We start from the raw sequence: 15,111 nt of genomic DNA, 5'->3' as shown, positions 1-15,111 counted from the left end.
CGATAGAAACCTCACCCAGCTTTCTCTCTTTGCCTGACGTCGTGTCCGCCTTCCCTGTGATTTAATGCGTTTAAATTCAATTAGATTTTCTGCACTTGGCGATCTACGCAATATGCCCCATGCCTTATTCTGTCTCTTTCGCGCCTCTCTGCAGTCTTCGTTCCACCAGGGGACACGTCTTTTAAGTGAACCACCATTGGTTTGTGGGATACACTTTTCAGCAGCATTAATAATAAAAGCGGTAAAATATGCAACAGCATCGTCGATACTAAAATTGTTTATAAAATCTCGTTGTAAATAAGTTAAATCTTTAAAATGCTCCCAGTCAGCCGATGCTAATTTCCATCGAGGAATATTGGGAGGCTTATCGTGCTGCGTTGTTAAGTTTAAAGTTACAGGGAAGTGGTCACTTCCAAAAGGATTGTTAATGACATTCCATTCAAGGTCAGGCATAAGAGAAGCAGATCCAATTGCTAGATCTATTGATGAGTACGATTCGTGTTGGGCGTTATAGTAGGTAGGCTTCTTCTTATTAAAAAGGCAGGCACCAGAGGTCAGTAGAAAATTTTCGATGAGGCGACCTCTCGCGTCGCATCGCGAGTCTCCCCACAACGTGTTGTGAGCGTTAAAATCTCCCACGAGAATGTAAGGTTCAGGAAGCTGGTCAATAAGGCTATAAAAATCTGTTTTTCCGAGATAATAGTTTGGGGGTATGTATAAAGAACATACAGTTACCAATTTATTAAAAAGAATTGCCCGAATTGACACGGCCTCAAGGGCCGTCTGAAGGGGAACATGTTGACAAGCTACAGACGTGTCCACAACTATTGCAACACCACCAGACGACGCAAGAGCGTCGTCTCGATCTTTCCGGAAAATGGCGTATTGCCGGAGAAAGTTGGATTGTGTAGATTTGAGGTGTGTCTCTTGAACACACAGCACCTTAGCATTAAACCTGTGTAGGATTTCTTTGACGTCATCGAGGTTGTGTAGGAGTCCTCTGACGTTCCATTGTATTATTTGTGTATTCATGTTGAAAGTGTTTTTGTGCTGTGTGTTTAAAAGAGACTAACTTAACTTACAGAGCCCTTGTCGGGCCCTGTGATGCGGGCTTTTTCTTTTTTGGAGCGATCACGAGATTCTCGCGGCTCCTTAGGCGCTGGCAGCGCCGTCTGACCGGTTGTTGTGTCCATCGCCTCTTGCGAGGCGCTGGACACGCGCTCTTGCGAGCGGTTGGTTCGACGGGAAGGCCTCGCCTCGAGGGACGAGGCCCTGGAGGCCACCAGCCCGGAGGTCGATGGCCCCTTCTTGAGAGTTGGCGGAGCAGCGCTAGCTGCTGCCGCCGAGGAGGCGGACGGCGTTGCCGCCGGCTCACTACGCGTGGGCTGGACAGCAACCGGTGGCCGTTGTGACGCCGCCCCCTGACGCGCCACTTCGGCAAAGCTGTTCTTTGGCAGATACGATACCCGCCTCCGTGCTTCCTTGAATGATAGGTTCTCTTTTACTTTAATTGTCACGATTTCTTTCTCTCTTTTCCAGGATGGGCAAGACCGCGAGTATGCGGCGTGCTCCCCATCACAGTTTACACAGTGTAGAGCGTTTTCGCAGGAGTCAGATATATGTTCGTGTGCACTGAATTTAGCACAGGTCAGTCGGCCTCGGCAGTTCTGCGAACTGTGGCCGAATCTTTGGCATTTGAAGCAACGGAGAGGGTTTGGGATATACGGCCTTACTCGGATTTTAACATAGCCTGCCTCGATGGTTTCTGGCAGCACACTCGAACCAAATGTGAGAATTATGTGCTTAGTGTCAATTTCTTTGCCGTCACGCCTTAGTTTGATTCGTTTTGGTTGGTAACATTTTGCTCTTTCCATTCTTCCAAAAGTTCAGCTTCGGTCATATCCATCAAATCATCATCGGAAATAACACCGCGAGTGGTGTTAATGGTGCGGTGTGGGGTCACTGAAACTGGTATGTCCCCGAAAGACACTAGGTTACTTAGTTTTTGATATTGCTGTTTGTCATGGAGTTCCAGGAGGAGGTCGCCACATGCCAGTTTCGATGCCTTATAGCCTGGGCCAATTGTCTGAGCTAGACATCTGGAAACGAGGAAAGGCGAGATCATTCTCGTTGTCTTTCCTGGTTTCTCAGAGTGAATGACTTGATAGCGGGGAAAATTTTCAGTATGACGGCCAAAAAATTTAAATATTTCTTCGGTGCGCCCTCGTTTCTGAGGGCGATCAGGGAGTTTTGTGAAGGAACTGTCCATAGGAAATGTTCAGTTTTCGGCAGTAACGCCAGTCACCCACCGTGGAGCCCAACAAGGGGACGCCGCAAGTCTTATAATAAACAAGTCCTGCTGACGCCAACTGTACGTTTCCGCTATAACCAAATATGCACAGCCAAGGTTGGTTGTAGCACACAGGGTTAACCCTTGCTGCCGGGAAGATCGGAAGTAAAAAGAAGTGAAGAGAAGACAGGAAAGAATAAAAGTGAGAGAGAAAGACGAAGATTGGAGAGGAGGATAGGAAAAAGCAACTACCGATTTCCCCCGGGTGGGTCAGCCCGGAGGTGCCGTCTACGTGAAGCCGAGGCCAAAGGGGCGTGTTGCCTCCGCCGAGGGGCCGTAAAGGTCCAAACACCCGGCATCAGCTCAACCCCCAGGATCCTCTTTTCCCCGGACACGGCTAAGCCGCGCACGGCTACACGCGGGAGGGTCCAAGCCTCATGTGCTCGGGTCCGTGGTGTCGCAACACACCAAGCCTGAGGAAAAGCACGAATACTTTCTAATTCGAATACAAGTTTCTCATTGTCAGAGCGGGCGGACAAACTGCATGTGGAACACTTGCGCGTAAAAGCCAGAGGAACAGCATGAATACTTTCAAATACGAATGCAAGTTTTGCATTGGCAGCGCGGCGGGAGTGACTGCATGCGGAATACGTGCGTGTAAAAGCCTGAGGAAAAGCACGAATACTTTCAAATTCGAATACAAGTTTCTCATTGTCAGAGCGGCCGGACAAACTGCATGTGGAACACGTGCGTGTAAAAGCCTGCGGAAAAGCACGAATACTTGCAAATACGAATGCATGTTTTGCATTGGCAGCGCGGCGGGAGTGACTGCATGCGGAATACGTGCGTGTAAAACCCTGAGATAAAACGCGAATACTTTCAAGTACGAATGCAATTTTCGCATTGTCAGCGCGGCTGGACAAACTGCATGTGGAACACGTGCGTGTAAAAGCCAGAGGAAAAGCACGAATACTTTCAAATACGAATGCAAGTTTTGCATTGGCAGCGCGGCGGGAGTGACTGCATGCGGAATACGTGCGTGTAAAAGCCTGAGGAAAAGCACGAATACTTTCAAATTCGAATACAAGTTTCTCATTGTCAGAGCGGCCGGACAAACTGCATGTGGAACACGTGCGTGTAAAAGCCTAAGGAAAAGCACGAATACTTTCAAATACGAATGCATGTTTTGCATTGGCAGCGCGGCGGGAGTGACTGCATGCGGAATACGTGCGTGTAAAAGCCTGAAATAAAACGCGAATACTTTCAAATACGAATGCAATTTTCGCATTTTCAGCGCGGCTGGACAAACTGCATGTGGAACACGTGCGTGTAAAAGCCAGAGGAAAAGCACGAATACTTTCAAATACGAATGCAAGTTTTGCATTGGCAGCGCGGCGGGAGTGACTGCATGCGGAATACGTGCGTGTAAAAGCCTGAGGAAAAGCACGAATACTTTCAAATTCGAATACAAGTTTCTCAATGTCAGAGCGGCCGGACAAACTGCATGTGGAACACGTGCGTGTAAAAGCCAGAGGAAAAGCACGAATACTTTCAAATACGAATGCAAGTTTTGCATTGGCAGCGCGGCGGGAGTGACTGCATGCGGAATGATGATTGTTGGAGTTTAGTGGCGCAAGGGCCAGGTATGGCCAAAGAGCGCCATGACAGTATTAGTTCGCGCCAAGACGATGGTAATGGCTTGTTAGTGGTAGATGAATAGGGAATTATATGAACATTAGATGTGGCATGGCTGTAAAGGGGCCTAAAATCAGTCGCTGTAAAGTGCGTAAAATCTATAAGTAATAAGATTATGCAATGAGTGATTATGTGTACTATGGACATGAACAATGCATTGCGAAAGAATGATACGAGTTACAAATAATTAAAGATACAAGAATTGGCCAGAGGCACAAGTGCCTAAACAGAGCCCTTGAAACACAAGAGCCTGGAGGCATGTGCAGTTAAAAAACTATCGCAGCAACATCCTCTAGAGAGAGGATGCACTACGAACTTATTGGGCTAGTAACATGTAGCACAACATCTTTCAAGAAAGCAAGGACTGCGTTGGTGCTGAAAAGTGGTTCTTTACCGAGAAACATAGCGGGATGCAGAGGAACACAATAGCGATATGCGAGAGGAAAATGTTTCTTTCTTTCTATTTCGGCTTCCCGACACTCCAAGAGGACGTGGAGGACGGTGAGCCTGTCGCCACATCTACCACATGTTGGAGGATCATTTCCATTCAATAGAAAATTGTGAGTACCGTATGTGTGTCCTATTCTGAGACGACAGAATAGGACATCAGTACGTCGTGTTTTAGTTGTACAGGGCCAGAAACCTAACTGTGGCTTAATCAAGTGGAGCTTATTAGTTGTTTCAGCGTCCCACAGACGCTGCCAGTGGCCTCGCAGTTTCCTTCGCAAAAAAGGCTTCAGATCTGTGGAGGAGATAGCAGCGGCAGGATTAATAGCTTGTGATGTAGTTGATGTGGCCAACTGGTCTGCTAGCACATTGCCCTCGATGCCTCTATGGCCAGGCACCCAGCATATTATTACATGTCTACGAGATTGGTAAATGTTACACAAGAGTGAGTAAAGCTCGATAACAACAGGATTCTTATGCTTTTGTAAAGATGTTAGCGCTTTTACAAGACTCAACGAGTCTGTGAATAATTTTGCCTTTTGTAGTTTCAATTTCTCTATATGCTTCACCGCAGACAGTACTGCATAGGCTTCTGCGGTGAAAATGCTTGTTAGGGGGTTTAATACGTCGCATTTTGAAAAAGAGGGGCCAACCGCGGCGTAAGATACGCCAGCATAGGACTTGGATGCGTCGGTATAGAATTCCGAGCACGAGTACTTCGATTGAAGTTCGCGGAAATGCATTGCAATTTCGAGGTCGGGAGCATGCTTTGTGACCTCTACAAAGGATAGATCACATTCTATCACCTGCCACTCCCAGGGCGGTGACAGCTTAGCTGGAGGCATTAGGCGATGTTCTAGAAGTGGGACATCCATCTCTTCGCTAAGTTCTCTTACACGCAGTGAGAAAGGCCGCCTCATAGAGGGTCGATTATAGAAAAGCGTTGAACACTTCAAATTATTAAGGGTTGTAAAACAAGGATGTTCCCGATCGGAGTGCACTTTGAGAAAATAGGTGAAGCTGATGTATGTTCTCTGGAGGTGGAGTGACCACTCATTCGATTCTACGTATAAACTTTCGACGGGGCTTGTTCTGAATGCGCCAGTGGCCAGGCGGATACCTAGATGGTGGACAGGATCTAGCATTTTTAGCGCGCTAGGGGCGGCAGAGTGATATACTACGGCACCATAGTCCAATCGTGACCGAATGAGGCTCTTGTGAAGATTCATTAAACACTTCCTGTCGGTGCCCCAGGATGTGTGAGATAAAATTTTCAGTAAGTTCATTGTTCTTAGGCATTTCGCCTTGAGATGTTTTATGTGGTTGATGAAAGTAAGCTTACAGTCAAGTATGATGCCTAAAAATTTGTGATCTTTGTTTATAGGTATTTGTTGTCCACACATTTCGATAGTGGGATCTGCAACGAGATCTTTCTTCCTGGTGAAAAGAACACAAGAACTTTTGTGGGGGTTTATTTTGAACCCGTTTTCGTCTGCCCACTTTGACACTTTGTTCAACCCCTGCTGTACCTGTCTCTCGCACACTGCGAGGTTACAGGACTTGAATCCTATTTGTATATCGTCCACATAGGTGGAATAAAAAATAGCGGGAGGGAACGAAGCACGAAGCGTGTTCATTTTAACGATAAAGAGTGTGCAGCTGAGCACGCCTCCCTGGGGTACACCAGTTTCCTGCACAAAAGGTCGTGATAGAACATTGCCAACTCGAACACGGAATGTGCGATTCAGCAGATAACTCTCAATCACATTTAACATATTACCACGTATACCAAAGTGGGAGAGGTCTCTCAGTATTCCAAACCGCCATGTGGTGTCATAGGCCTTTTCCATGTCTAGGAATACAGACAGAAAGAACTGCTTGTGAACAAAAGCTTCGCGTATCTGCGCCTCGATACGTATCAATAGGTCAGTGGTGGATCGACCCTCGCGAAAGCCGCACTGGTATGGGTCAAGCAGTTTGTTTGATTCAAGGAAATGTAATAGGCGACGGTTTATCATTTTTTCGAAGACTTTGCAGAGACAGCTTGTTAGCGCTATCGGCCGATAACTCGATACAGACGATGGATCTTTCCCCTGCTTCAGGATAGGGATCACTATGGCCTCTTTCCAGGCAGAGGGGATCTCGCCGGAAGTCCATATAGAGTTATACAGACACAGAAGGGTTTTCTTCGTTTCAGAGGGCAGGTTCTTCAACATTTCATATAATATGCGGTCAGGGCCTGGGGCAGATTGGTTGCAACAGGCAAGTGATGCCTGAAGCTCTGCTAAAGAGAAAGGCAAGTTATAAGGCTCGTTCCCGGTGCTCTTTCGGTCTAGTTTTTGTTTTTCTATTGCTGCTTTGTGTTTTGTAAATTCTGGGGAATAGTGCAATGAACTGGACACATGTTCAAAATGTGCACCCAGGTGGTTCGCTTGCTCTTCCAAGCTGTCGCCCTGTGTGTTTACCAAAGGGAGTGAATATGTTTGTCGTCCTCTCACCTTGTTAACCCTGTTCCAGACTTTGGCCTCATCTGTATACGAGTGTATACCTGATAAAAACTTCTGCCAGCTCTCTCTTCTGGCCTGTCGGCGCGTTCTCCTGCCTTCGGACTTTACCTTCTTAAAATTGATAAGGTTCTCCGCAGTTGGAGAATCGCGTAGCAACCCCCACGCTTTGTTCTGTTTTCTACGAACGTTCCTACATTCGTCGTTCCACCATGGGACACGGCGTTTGCAAGCCGCACCACTTATTTCGGATATGCATTTAGAAGCGGCATCAATTATGAAGGAAGTAAAATATTCCACAGCAGCATCAGTTCCTAACGAAGACATGTTGGCCCAGGAGATGCTACTAGTAAGATTTCGAATTTCTCCCAATCGGCTGTGTCAATCTTCCATCGAGGGGCTTGTGATGACGGCTCAGTTTTGGTTGTTCGCAGTAGTATTGGGAAGTGATCGCTCCCGTACGGATTTTTGGTAACTTCCCATTTAAGTTCAGATAATAGAGACGGGGAAGCTATGCTAAGATCAATAGAAGAAAAGGTTCTGTTTGCGAGACAGTAAAATGTAGGTTCCTTCTTGTTCAGGAGACACGCGCCAGAGGAGAAAAGAAATTGTTCAACAAGACGACCTCGCGCATTGATACGAGAGTCGCCCCACAGACTACTGTGCGCATTGAAATCGCCAAGAACAAGATAGGGTTCTGGCAATTCATCCATAAAGGACTGAAATTCATGTTTATGTAAGTGGTAATTGGGGGGTATGTAAAGTGAGCAGATGGTGATGAGCTTGTTTAGAAGAACAAGTCGAACTGCCACTGCTTCAAGGGGCGTTTGTAGCTGCAAACGTTGACATGCTATGCTTTTGTGAATTACAATGGCAACACCGCCTGATGATGCGAGAGCATCATCGCGATCTTTACGAAACGTAACATACTGTCGGAGAAAATTTGTATGTTTCGATTTTAAGTGCGTTTCCTGTACACACAGCACTTTTGGATTGTGTTGGTAAATAAGTTCTTGGACATCGTCGAGGTTTCTAAGAAGGCCTCTGACGTTCCATTGAATGATTTGTGTATCCATAATGAAAGTAAATTGGTGCTGTGTGTACTAAAAAAGGAAATGTTGTTTTAGATTACAGAGCCCTTTCCAGGCCCCGTAACTCGGGATTTGTCCTTTCTGAAGCGGTCGAGGGAGCCTCGCCGCTCCTTAGGCGCTTGGTGCGCCGTCGGGATGGGTGTAGTGTCCATTGCCTCTTGTGAGGCGCCGGACACGCGCTCTTGCGAGCGAGATGTTTCGCGAGAAAGTCTCGCAGCGAAGGAGGAGACATTTGCGCCCACCAGCCCGGAGGTCGATGGGGCTGCCTTTGGGCCTGAGCTGTGCCGGCTGTTGCCAGCGCTAGCTGTGGCCGGTGAAGGTGAGGCAGCCTTGACTGCACCCACCGTGGGAGCTGCTGGCGGGCCTGCGGGTTTACTACGCGTAGCGCAGGCTGCCACCGAGGACTGTGGCGGTGCCGGCAACCCTGAGGTAACCGGACTTGTTTGCTGGTTGGGTGGAGTGGACTTAGCTCCTTCCACCCTGGGGGCAGGAGCCACAAGCGACAGCTCGCTGCGCGCGGGCTGGGCAGGTGGCAGTAGCCGCTGCGACGCTGCCCCTTGACGCGCCGCATCAGCATAAGTGGTAGTGTGGAATGGTGAGCACCTTTTGCGTGCTTCCCTGAACGATATGTTTTCACGGACTTTCAGTGTTAGAATTTCTTTCTCTTTTTTCCAGCTTGGACAAGACCGGGAGTAGGCTGGATGATCCCCATCGCAATTTATGCAGTGAGGTGTAGCCTCGCAATTGTCTGAGGCATGGCCTTGTACTCCACACTTGGCACAGGTGAGTCGACCACGGCAGCTCTGCGAGCCATGGCCGAATCTTTGGCATTGGTAGCATCGCCTAGGATTTGGGATATATGGTCTTACTGCTATTTTTGTGTAGCCGGTTTCGATGCTTTGTGGCAAGACGCTTAATTCAAAGGTAAGTATCAGGTGTTTCGTGGAAATTTCTTTGTTGTCCCGTCTCATAACAATGCGCTGCACATTCGTGACATTCTGCTCCTTCCATCCTTCCAACAATTCGGTTTCAGATAAGTCGATGAGGTCTGCTTCTGATACTACCCCCCGTACTGTGTTCATGGACCGATGCGGTGAAACAGTAACTGGGACATCACCAAAAGTAACAAGTTTGCCGAGTCTATTGTATTGTTCTCTATCACGTAGTTCAAGGAGAAGGTCCCCACTTGGCATTTTGGTGACCTTGTAGCCAGGGCCTAGCGTGTTGGTCAAGCTTTTTGCAACTACAAATGGGGATATGGTTCTTGCTAGTTTTTCGGTTCTTTCACTGTGGACTACTTGAAATCGTGGGAAAATGTCTTTAGGTCGGGTGAACAAGTTTATAATCTCATCGGTGCGTCCCCTCTTCTGAGGGAGACGATCAAGAAGCCTAGGAAAAGCGGGTGTTCCCATAGCAATTTGGTGTAGTTCGGCAGCAATGGCAGCCACCCACCTCGGAGTCCAATAAGGGGACGCTGCAGCACCTAACGTGTAAGTCTGCAGGCGCCAGCCGTACATTGCCGCTATAACCTTATATACAAACCCAAGAGAGGGCACCTACACAAGGTTAACCCAAGCCGCCTATGAAAAGTGAGGAAGTAACTGAAGAGAAGAGGTGACAGGACAGTGAGGACAGAAAAATAGAGAAGAAAAAGATAGGAGAGGGGGACAGGAAAAGGCGACCGCCGATTTCCCCCGGGTGGGTCAGTCCGGGGGTGCCGTCTATGTGAAGCAGAGGCCAAAGAGGTGTGTTGCCTCCGCCGGGGGGCCTAAAGGTCCAAACACCCGGCATCGGCTCAACCCCCAGGATCCCCCTTTCCCCAGACACGGCTAAGCCGCGCACGGCTACACGCGGCAGGGTCCAACCCCCATGTGCTCGGGTCCGTGGTGTCGCAAGACTGCATGCGGAATACGTGCGTGTAAAAGCCTGAGGAAAAGCACGAATACTTTCAAATTCGAATACAAATTTCTCATTGTCAGAGCGGCCGGACAAACTGCATGTGGAACACGTGCGTGTAAAAGCCCGAGGAAAAGCACGAATACTTTCAAATTCGAATACAAATTTCACATTGTCAGAGCGGCCGGACAAACTGCATGTGGAACACGTGCGTATAAAAGCCTGAGGAACAGCATGAATACTTTGAAATACGAATGCAAGTTTTGCATTGGCAGCGCGGCGGGAGTGACTGCATGCGGAATACGTGCGTGTAAAAGCCTGAGGAAAAGCACGAATACTTTCAAATTCGAATACAAGTTGCTCATTGTCAGAGCGGCCGGACAAACTGCATGTGGAACACGTGCGTGTAAAAGCCTGAGGAAAAGCACGAATACTTGCAAATACGAATGCATGTTTTGCATTGGCAGCGCGGCGGGAGTGACTGCATGCGGAATACGTGCGTGTAAAACCCTGAGATAAAACGCGAATACTTTCAAATACGAATGCAATTTTCGCATTGTCAGCGCGGCTGGACAAACTGCATGTGGAACACGTGCGTGTAAAAGCCAGAGGAAAAGCACGAATACTTTCAAATACGAATGCAAGTTTTGCATTGGCAGCGCGGCGGGAGTGACTGCATGCGGAATACGTGCGTGTAAAAGCCTGAGATAAAACACGAATACTTTCAAATAGGAATACAAGTTTCTCATTGTCAGAGCGGCCGGACAAACTGCATGTGGAACACGTGCGTGTAAAAGCCTGAGGACAAGCACGAATACTTTCAAATTCGAATACAAGTTTCTCAATGTCAGAGCGGCCGGACAAACTGCATGTGGAACACGTGCGTGTAAAAGCCAGAGGAAAAGCACGAATACTTTCAAATACGAATGCAAGTTTTGCATTGGCAGCGCGGCGGGAGTGACTGCATGCGGAATACGTGCGTGTAAAAGCCTGAGGAAAAGCACGAATACTTTCAAATTCGAATACAATTTCTCATTGTCAGAGCGGCCGGACAAACTGCATGTGGAACACGTGCGTGTAAAAGCCAGAGGAACAGCATGAATACTTTCAAATACGAATGCAAGTTTTGCATTGGCAGCGCGGCGGGAGTGACTGCATGCGGAATACGTGCGTGTAAAAGCCTGAGGAAAAGCACGAATACTTTCAAATTCGAATACAAGTTTCTCATTGTCAGAGCGGCCGGACAAACTGCATGTGGAACACGTGCGTGTAAAAGCCTGAGGAAAAGCACGAATACTTGCAAATACGAATGCATGTTTTGCATTGGCAGCGCGGCGGGAGTGACTGCATGCGGAATACGTGCGTGTAAAACCCTGAGATAAAACGCGAATACTTTCAAATACGAATGCAATTTTCGCATTGTCAGCGCGGCTGGACAAACTGCATGTGGAACACGTGCGTGTAAAAGCCAGAGGAAAAGCACGAATACTTTCAAATACGAATGCAAGTTTTGCATTGGCAGCGCGGCGGGAGTGACTGCATGCGGAATACGTGCGTGTAAAAGCCTGAGATAAAACACGAATACTTTCAAATACGAATGCAAGTTTCGCATTGTCAGCGCGGCTGGACAAACTGCATGTGGAACACGTGCGTGTAAAAGCCTGAGGAAAAGCACGAATACTTTCAAATCCGAATGCATGTTTTGCATTGGCAGCGCGGCGGGAGTGACTGCATGCAGAATACGTGCGTGTACAAGCCTGAGATAAAACGCGAATACTTTCAAATACGAATGCAATTTTCGCATTGTCAGCGTGGCTGGACAAACTGCATGTGGAACACGTGCGTATAAAAGCCTGAGGAAAAGCACGAATACTTTCAAATACGAATGCAAGTTTTGCATTGGCAGCGCGGCGGGAGTGACTGCATGCGGAATACGTGCGTGTAAAAGCCTGAGGAAAAGCACGAATACTTTCAAATTCGAATACAAATTTCTCATTGTCAGAGCGGCCGGACAAACTGCATGTGGAACACGTGCGTGTAAAAGCCAGAGGAAAAGCACGAATACTTTCAAATACGAATGCAAGTTTTGCATTGGCAGCGCGGCGGGAGTGACTGCATGCGGAATACGTGCGTGTAAAAGCCTGAGAAAAAGCACGAATACTTTCAAATACGAATGCAATTTTCGCATTGTCAGCGCGGCTGGACAAACTGCATGTGGAACACGTGCGTGTAAAAGCCAGAGGAAAAGCACGAATACTTTCAAATACGAATGCAAGTTTTGCATTGGCAGCGCGGCGGGAGTGACTGCATGCGGAATACGTGCGTGTAAAAGCCTGAGGAAAAGCACGAATACTTTCAAATTCGAATACAAGTTTCTCATTGTCAGAGCGGCCGGACAAACTGCATGTGGAACACGTGCGTGTAAAAGCCTGAGGACAAGCACGAATACTTTCAAATTCGAATACAAGTTTCTCAATGTCAGAGCGGCCGGACAAACTGCACGTGGAACACGTGCGTGTAAAAGCCAGAGGAAAAGCACGAATACTTTCAAATACGAATGCAAGTTTTGCATTGGCAGCGCGGCGGGAGTGACTGCATGCGGAATACGTGCGTGTAAAAGCCTGAGGAAAAGCACGAATACTTTCAAATTCGAATACAAATTTCTCATTGTCAGAGCGGCCGGACAAACTGCATGTGGAACACGTGCGTATAAAAGCCTGAGGAAAAGCACGAATACTTTCTAATCCGAATGCATGTTTTGCATTGGCAGCGCGGCGGGAGTGACTGCATGCGGAATACGTGCATGTAAAAGCCTGAGATAAACACGAATACTTTCAAATACGAATGCAATTTTCGCATTGTCAGCGCGGCTGGACAAACTGCATGTGGAACACGTGCGTATAAAAGCCTGAGGAAAAGCACGAATACTTTCAAATACGAATGCAAGTTTTGCATTGGCAGCGCGGCGGGAGTGACTGCATGCGGAATACGTGCGTGTAAAAGCCTGAGGAAAAGCACGAATACTTTCAAATTCGAATACAAGTTTCTCATTGTCAGAGCGGCCGGACAAACTGCATGTGGAACACGTGCGTGTAAAAGCCTGAGGAAAAGCACGAATACTTTCAAATACGAATGCAAGTTTTGCATTGGCAGCGCGGCGGGAGTGACTGCATGCGGAATACGTGCGTGTAAAAGCCTGAGGAAAAGCACGAATACTTTCAAATTCGAATACAAATTTCTCATTGTCAGAGCGGCCGGACAAACTGCATGTGGAACACGTGCGTGTAAAAGCCAGAGGAAAAGCACGAATACTTTCAAATACGAATGCATGTTTTGCATTGGCAGCGCGGCGGGAGTGACTGCATGCGGAATACGTGCGTGTAAAAGCCTGAGGAAAAGCACGAATACTTTCAAATTCGAATACAAGTTTCTCATTGTCAGAGCGGGCGGACAAACTGCATGTGGAACACGTGCGTGTAAAAGCCTGAGGAAAAGCACGAATACTTTCAAATACGAATGCATGTTTTGCATTGGCAGCGCGGCGGGAGTGACTGCATGCGGAATACGTGCGTGTAAAAGCCTGAGATAAAAGCACGAATACTTTCAAATTCGAATGCAATTTTCTCATTGTCAGCGCGGCTGGACAAACTGCATGTGGAACACGTGCGTGTAAAAGCCAGAGGAAAAGCACGAATACTTTCAAATACGAATGCAAGTTTTGCATTGGCAGCGCGGCGGGAGTGACTGCATGCGGAATACGTGCGTGTAAAAGCCTGAGATAAAAGCACGAATACTTTCAAATCGAATGCAAGTTTCGCATTGTCAGCGCGGCTGGACAAACTGCATGTGGAACACGTGCGTGTAAAAGCCTGAGGAAAAGCACGAATACTTTCAAATACGAATGCATGTTTTGCATTGGCAGCGCGGCGGGAGTGACTGCATGCGGAATACGTGCAGTGTAAAAGCCTGAGATAAAACACGAATACTTTCAAATACGAATGCAATTTTCGCATTGTCAGCGCGGCTGGACAAACTGCATGTGGAACACGTGCGTGTAAAAGCCTGAGGAAAAGCACGAATACTTTCAAATACGAATGCATGTTTTGCATTGGCAGCGCGGCGGGAGTGACTGCATGCGGAATACGTGCGTGTAAAAGCCTGAGATAAAACACGAATACTTTCAAATACGAATGCAATTTTCGCATTGTCAGCGCGGCTGGACAAACTGCATGTGGAACACGTGCGTGTAAAAGCCTGAGGAAAAGCACGAATACTTTCAAATACGAATGCAAGTTTTGCATTGGCAGCGCGGCGGGAGTGACTGCATGCGGAATACGTGCGTGTAAAAGCCTGAGGATAAAGCACGAATACTTTCAAATTACGAATACAAATTTCTCATTGTCAGAGCGGCCGGACAAACTGCATGTGGAACACGTGCGTATAAAAGCCTGAGGAAAAGCACGAATACTTTCAAATACGAATGCAAGTTTTGCATTGGCAGCGCGGCGGGAGTGACTGCATGCGGAATACGTGCGTGTAAAAGCCTGAGGAAAAGCACGAATACTTTCAAATTCGAATACAATTTCTCATTGTCAGAGCGGCCGGACAAACTGCATGTGGAACACGTGCGTGTAAAAGCCAGAGGAAAAGCACGAATACTTTCAAATACGAATGCAAGTTTTGCATTGGCAGCGCGGCGGGAGTGACTGCATGCGGAATACGTGCGTGTAAAAGCCTGAGGAAAAGCACGAATACTTTCAAATTCGAATACAAGTTTCTCATTGTCAGAGCGGCCGGACAAACTGCATGTGGAACACGTGCGTGTAAAAGCCAGAGGAAAAGCACGAATACTTTCAAATACGAATGCAAGTTTTGCATTGGCAGCGCGGCGGGAGTGACTGCATGCGGAATACGTGCGTGTAAAAGCCTGAGGAAAAGCACGAATACTTTCAAATTCGAATACAAGTTTCTCATTGTCAGAGCGGCCGGACAAACTGCATGTGGAACACGTGCGTGTAAAAGCCAGAGGAAAAGCACGAATACTTTCAAATACGAATGCAAGTTTTGCATTGGCAGCGCGGCGGGAGTGACTGCATGCGGAATACGTGCGTGTAAAAGCCTGAGATAAAACGCGAATGCTTTCAAATACGAATGCAATTTTCGCATTGTCAGCGCGGCTGGACAAACT

Source organism: Dermacentor silvarum, chromosome 3 (genome assembly GCF_013339745.2).
Source record: "Dermacentor silvarum isolate Dsil-2018 chromosome 3, BIME_Dsil_1.4, whole genome shotgun sequence".
NCBI classification, from domain to species: domain Eukaryota; kingdom Metazoa; phylum Arthropoda; class Arachnida; order Ixodida; family Ixodidae; genus Dermacentor; species Dermacentor silvarum.
Note: the sequence above shows the minus strand (reverse complement) of the source record.